The sequence below is a fragment of the Neopelma chrysocephalum genome, unplaced genomic scaffold (genome assembly GCF_003984885.1).
Source record: "Neopelma chrysocephalum unplaced genomic scaffold, ASM398488v2 Primary Assembly neopelma1_82005, whole genome shotgun sequence".
Classification (NCBI taxonomy): domain Eukaryota; kingdom Metazoa; phylum Chordata; class Aves; order Passeriformes; family Pipridae; genus Neopelma; species Neopelma chrysocephalum.
In genome coordinates, this window is record NW_020912997.1 from 1 (window position 1) to 6159 (window position 6159).

The 6159-nt window shown below is 44.8% G+C and overlaps 1 long non-coding RNA gene across 1 annotated transcript; it reads right to left on the minus strand.

The window, feature by feature from the left end:
* Nucleotides 1-2489: 2489 nt before the first annotated feature.
* LOC113979514 lies at nt 2490-6152 on the minus strand. Its single transcript, XR_003537891.1, has 3 exons — nt 4485-6152; nt 3287-3359; nt 2490-3143 (listed from the first exon to the last, which is right to left on the minus strand). It is a non-coding gene; the product is annotated as an uncharacterized LOC113979514 (long non-coding RNA).
* Nucleotides 6153-6159: the final 7 nt, after the last annotated feature.

The following is a 6159-nucleotide window of genomic DNA, read 5'->3' on the forward strand; positions in this document are numbered from 1 at the left end:
CTTCCACCCACTGGAAAAGTGCAGGAGAGTGACAGGGAGGGGAAAGGATGTGTCCTGAACTGATGTGGCCTGTGGAGAGATGGGAGGGAATGCAAAAGGGCTGGAGTCTTGGAGAAGGAGGTGGGAAAACAGAATCTGCGACAGGCTAGAGCTGCTGTGAGGGGAAATGTGCCCGTTCTCAAGGACACCCGAGGCACTGAGCCTGCACAGGAAGTACCACAGCAGCATCTCAGCTGTTTGAGACACCAACTGGGGGTGAACATCCATGGTGTGGACCTGGTGGAGCAGCCAGTTGGCTCCCAGGCCATTCCTGGCTGACTTGAGTGCAGGAGCAGGAGCAGAACCCTCTCTGACCTCCAGGTAACTTGATGTCACAGGTAACACACCAGTCAGTTGTAATGTGATCCACCCACGGCTGCTTCCCCAGCCTGAAATGCTCCCTCTGGGAGGAGGTTTTGACCAGGTAAAACCACAGTTGGGGGCATTGGCCAACCCCTGTCACATGGGCCACTGCAAACCCCACTGCGTTTGTTCCATCCACACGTCAAGAAAATAATCACAGGATCGTTCAGGTTGGAAAAGCTCCCGAAGTCCAACCGTCCCCCCTGTGCTCAGGACGGACACCCCCAGGGTGGGCCCCTGTTTCCTGGCCAAGGAACCTGCAGTTGGGGTGTTGTGGTGACTCAGAGCTGTGGTTTGCTCTGTGTCCTGCACCCACGTCTCTTGCTCAGCATTGACTCTGCTCTTGCCTCCCCACCACCCCCCAGGAAGTCTCTGGTCACAGCAGCTCGTAACTATTTCCTCCAAGTATCAGCTTTGTAAAGCAAGAGAGCTCTTGCCACCTCTGTGTTCAGCATCTCCAGCTAGATGTTTAAAAAATTAACTAAAAAACCAAATTATTCCACATATGTACCACAAGAATTTCCAAGCAGTGAAATAGGAATTGCTTGACTTTGGTTAGTGATGGTTACAAGTGAGCAAGGCCGTTTTTACATCTGTGGGGAACTGGAGCTACAGTGATTTCCAGACTCCAAAGTTTTAGTGCCCCAAAAGTACTGAAATAAAGAGTGAATTATTATTATTATTATTAATTTATTATTATTATTATTATTATTATTATTATTATTATTATTATTATTATTATTATTATTATTATTATTATTATTATTATTATTATTCTACATGCCATGATTCCAGCAGGATGGAATTGAGGACACCCAGCTGGTGAGCAGTCAAGAGCTCTCTGGTGGATATGAAAAGTCACCACTCATTTCTCTGACAGCAGATGAGAAAACCCTCCCAATCATCCCAAATTGGAAAATGAAATGCTTCTTTTTTCCCCCCTTTTTCCTCTTCTCTCCTCAATCCAGCTGAATTTTGCACGTAATTCCGGCTCCCTGGGGGTTAATAAAAACCAAGAGGTGCCTCTAAAGAAAAGTCTGGATTTGCAAAGGCTGGATTTGCTTAAAAGTGCCCCAGGTTTTGCTGTGGCTCCTGAGGGAGAGCCTTTGGCTCCCGTGGATGTGCCTTTCCAGGGAGTCTCTGCTGTGGGATGACCCTTCCACAGCTATTCCTGGTTTCTCCCAGCCTGGAAGTTTGATTCTGTGTCAGGCTTTTCCCCCTGCTGGGGTGCAGGACTCAAGCTGAGCTTATGATGAATAAAGGTTGCTCTGCTCAAACCCTCCAAGGATTTGGTGAGGGGGCTCTGCAGCCTGGAGATGTTCCATGGGAATTCCGGGCTGTCCTGCCCAGGGAGGGAGGCACATCTTGGCATTTTTGGGGCTCCCTGTGCTGTGCTGTCGCTGTTGGCCCACGTTTCCTGCAGGAAGTTGCACCCAAACCCCGCTGGTAAAACACAGGGGATGTTGCTCTGGGTGTTTGTGGGTGGGGAGAGCCACAGGACTATTATGGGATGTGGGTGCTGGAGATAATATCTGTATATTTAAGGTTTAATAAAAGATAATATTCACCGTGTTAGGAATCGAGCTGGATGTGAGCAGCTTCCCATCTTTCCCCTTTCCTCCAGCCAGTGTTTCTTATTGCCTGGTATCTCCTTATTAATTTCACCTATTATTATTATTTTCACCTATTATTGTTATTTTCACCTATTATTTTTATTTTCACCTATTCTTGCTATTTTCACCTATTAAAAAAAAAAGCACAGTGGATCTTTACGACACAGAAGAAAGGCTTGGGAAGGGACAGGGATCCTTTTGTCCCAGCTGCCCTGGCTGTTCCTTCCCAAATCCAGGGACTCTTTTCCTCATAAAAGGTATCTCCAGAACAAAGAGAATTTTTGAAGAAAATCTTCCCTCCAAAAGGCATATTAAATGTTGGCACTAAATAGTGCCAGCAAAGTTAATAAAATGAAGTTTTCAGTGGGTTAACTCCTTTCTCATTTGCTTTTTTCACCATCCTGGTTCCCGGTTGCCATCTCAGGTGTCCTCCAGGAACAAAAAAAAAAACCCATCCAATTTTACTGTGTTTTATAATCCTCTCTCTTCCAAGATTTCTGTATATTTTTTAAAAAGGCACAAGTTGGGTGTTTTTTTCCTGTGTTTTGCTCTTGTAATTGTCACACAAAGGATCAAAAGGAGTGAAATATGAGGACTTACAGGAACAGTTGCTGTGCAAGTACCAATGTCTTCTATTCCAGGCTCTGGGATGGTTTTGTTACATCCTTGTGTGTTTTGCACTATATATTTAATATATATATTACATTACTATATATTAGTAAATATGACATTTACTATATAATTATCCAGTAATTTTCTGGAGATACTCAGAGAATTCAGGAGTCTCCTTGGAGGAATCTTACAGGGCCTTCCCACCCCGACAACCTCAGACCACAAGAGAATCCTGGGAAGAAAATTCCTTTTTCCCTTGATTTTTTTTTTTTTTGCTTTAGGCTGCACATAATTTTGCTTAAAAAAATATTTAATTATTTTAAAATAAAAGCCTTAAAGTCTGAAGTGTTCCACATAGGTTATTGCTACGTGACTTGAGGAGAAACAATCAAAGGGAATTTTTTAATTCACTGTTAAGGGCTGATATATTCACGACTAAGCTGAAGTAAACTAAGTGTGAAATCCTCTTGATGCAAAAGCCTGGCTTAGTGTCAGCACTTCTGGCTGAAACTGGCACTAAAAGAGAGAAATTTTTAAGGAAAAATGAGGAAAATATTTAATGCAACAGCAGATTCCTTGGAATGGCCACGATCACACACCAGGAAGGGACCACTTTGCTCTTTGGGGGAAATTCTTGACCTAAATGTTTAAAAGTTCACCTGCATTTACTGCTGGATGTTGGAATATTTTTCATAGCTGGAATTGCAAGGATTGGCCAAGTGCTCCTACAGTCTAAAAGGAAATATTGCCAGGGAGACCAGAGCAGAGGAATCCTTGAAGGAAACAGAAATACTGTTTAGTGTTTTAGTTAGTATTAGTTAGTTTGGTTGGTTGGTTAGTTTAGTTTTAGTATTTTATATACAGTATTATAAATATTTAGCATTATTTAGTATTATATTTAGTATTATTTAGTATTATAAATATTTAGTATTATTTCGTATTATTTAGTATTATAAAAATTGGTATTATTCAGTATTATATTTAGTATTATTTAGTATTATATTTGGTATTATTTAGTATTATATTTAGTATTATAAATAATTAGTACTATTTAGTATTATATTTAGTATTATTTATTATTATATTTAGTATTATTCAGTATTATATTTAGTATTATTTAGTATTATTAATAGCTGCTTAGTACAGGCTAAAAATTACATTTAACTCCAGAAAATCTTCTCCCTCAGGGTGATTCCAGCAGGTCACACAACTCCTGGGGGTGCTTTTCCCACCTCATTTTATAGGAATGGCCTGTTGTGTGAAGTATGGAAACAACCAGCCCGGGAGGAGAGTTCTCTGAGCATCCTGAGATGTTAAACCAGGAGTTGCAACCCCAATGTCTGAATTCAAGTTGTACTGGTTGAACAATTAGCTACAATAATTAAGTTTACTCTTTTTTTTTCCTAGAGTTTGGTGGGGTTGTCAGCAGGTTTTGTCAAGCCCCTGGGACAGCGAAGGCCCAGGGGAACAGGCTGGGATATCCTGGAGCTTTCTAAGCACGAGGCTCTTTGTCTCATTCCAGGAGTAACCCCTGAGCTTTTCAGCTCCTCTCACATGACACGGCCTGAGCTGGTGCCCTTGAGAGCCGAGGGACCTCCTTCTGTCACCTGTTGTTTTGGCTCCTGAGACACTTTATCCAGGAAGCCCTTCCCGAAAATAGATGCAGTGTTTGAGGGAGTACCTGATAATTATAGCTTGTCCTTTGGGAACTGGCCAAGGAGTAGCTCCGTTTTCTTAGAAATCTGCACACTTTTATGGATTCCTCCTCCTTTTCCGTTGTCTTACACAGGTGGTTTGCACAGTTCCTGTTGCCATCACCAGGAAGCAGAGTAGGAAACATTCCAAGTTCTTACACACCTTGCTTTTCTCACCTAGAACCACATCTGGGGGCTCTTGGAATGTTTTGGCAGGTCTTCAAAGTTCTTCTTCCCAACCTGGCGCTGCAAAACTTCCTCAGGGGAGATCAAAGAGGATTTATTGGGCTGTGGGATTTCAGAGTGGTGACCTCTCAGTGTCCCCTGGCATTCCCAGGGAGCTCCAGGACTATTCCCATGCCTGCACATGGCAGAGCTCTGCTGGTCCTGAGCTCACCCAAACCCACAGCTCGTCGCTGTCTTTACCCTGATCTTCCATGAAGTGAGGATTGTCATGTCCTGTCCCTTCAAATTCCCTCCTTTCGGCTCTTTAGGGTAACACATCCCACTCCTTTCACCCTTTAATTCCCATCTGACATATTTTAAACCTGTTATTCCTGTTGCTTCCCTCCCTGCCCCCGTTTCATCAGTGCAAGGTGACAATTAACACCTCTGACCTGCAGCTTTCCTTCTCCACGTCAGAGTCATAAAACTGAGACTCACAGGATTGGTCTTTCCTAAATCCAAATGTCTGCATTGATGCCTGGACTAGTTGTCTGGATCTACAGTAGGAGCAGCCCAGGATGGGATCCCTCTGATTAAACACAGGCAGGGGCTCAAAGCAGCCCTGGGTGTCCTGTTTAGGTGCAGGGACACTCCGTGAGCCCAATCCCACTCCCTGTGACATATAAAGAATTTTGCTGAGAAAGCAAATTAAAATGTGGTGTGGCTACAGAAATGTAAGTCCTTCACATGGGAAACCAGCGTGGCCATGGCTTAGTCCTAAGGAATTTGGGCTGAAGGCCACGCAAAGGGGGGTGAGGAAACTGGAAGAGCTCTGTGTCTCCAGCGCCTTGGATGACAAGGGTAAAATTGCGGGGGATATTCATCTGTCTGAAAGGAAAACACCCAGGCTGGGCCTTGGGGCACCTCAGGGGACAAAAATACCTCGTGACTTCACCAGGGGGGTGTCTCTGACATGGGGGAGTGGAGCTGAGCTGGAGTTCTGTGCTCAGCTCCAGCTTATCAGTCCTGCACAGTGGTGAGCTCAGCCTGGCTCCCACCCCACTCCTCCCTCTTCACAGCCTCAGCCTTGTCTTTCCAGTAGTTGTTGTTGCCATAAAATCCACTGCAGGGAATGTTGGAAAAGCCATCCAGCACAGCCTAAGTGGGCTCTTTGTCTCTCAAGAGCTGTTACTGTCGCTGCTGTTGGAGATGAGGGAATGGCCCTGATCCAGCACTGCCCTCTTTTATTCCCAAATACTCTGGGAACTGGCAGGACAGAAACAATTCATCACCGGTTATGGGAGGCAGGGAAGAAGCAGGGTGAGCCCAAAATCCAGAATGGATTGGTGGCTGCAGAAGGACTCACAGGGAAAGCTGTTGTGCCCAGGTAAAGTGTTCCCAAGACACACCACCCATGGCTTGTGTTGCTGCACATTCCCACCCCATTTTGTTGGATAACAAGGGGCTTGGCCTCAGTCCTGGGAATCTTCCAGACCTCCACACCATGCAAACTTCCCCCCGCTGATGAGAGAACTGAGATCTCCAGAGCTGTAGCACAGATCCCCTTCCTGCTGTAACCCTGATCCTGACCCTGCTCCTTGGACACTTCCAGGGATCCAGGGGCAGCCACAGCTTCTCTGGGCAACCTGTGCCAGGGCCTCCCCACCCTCCCA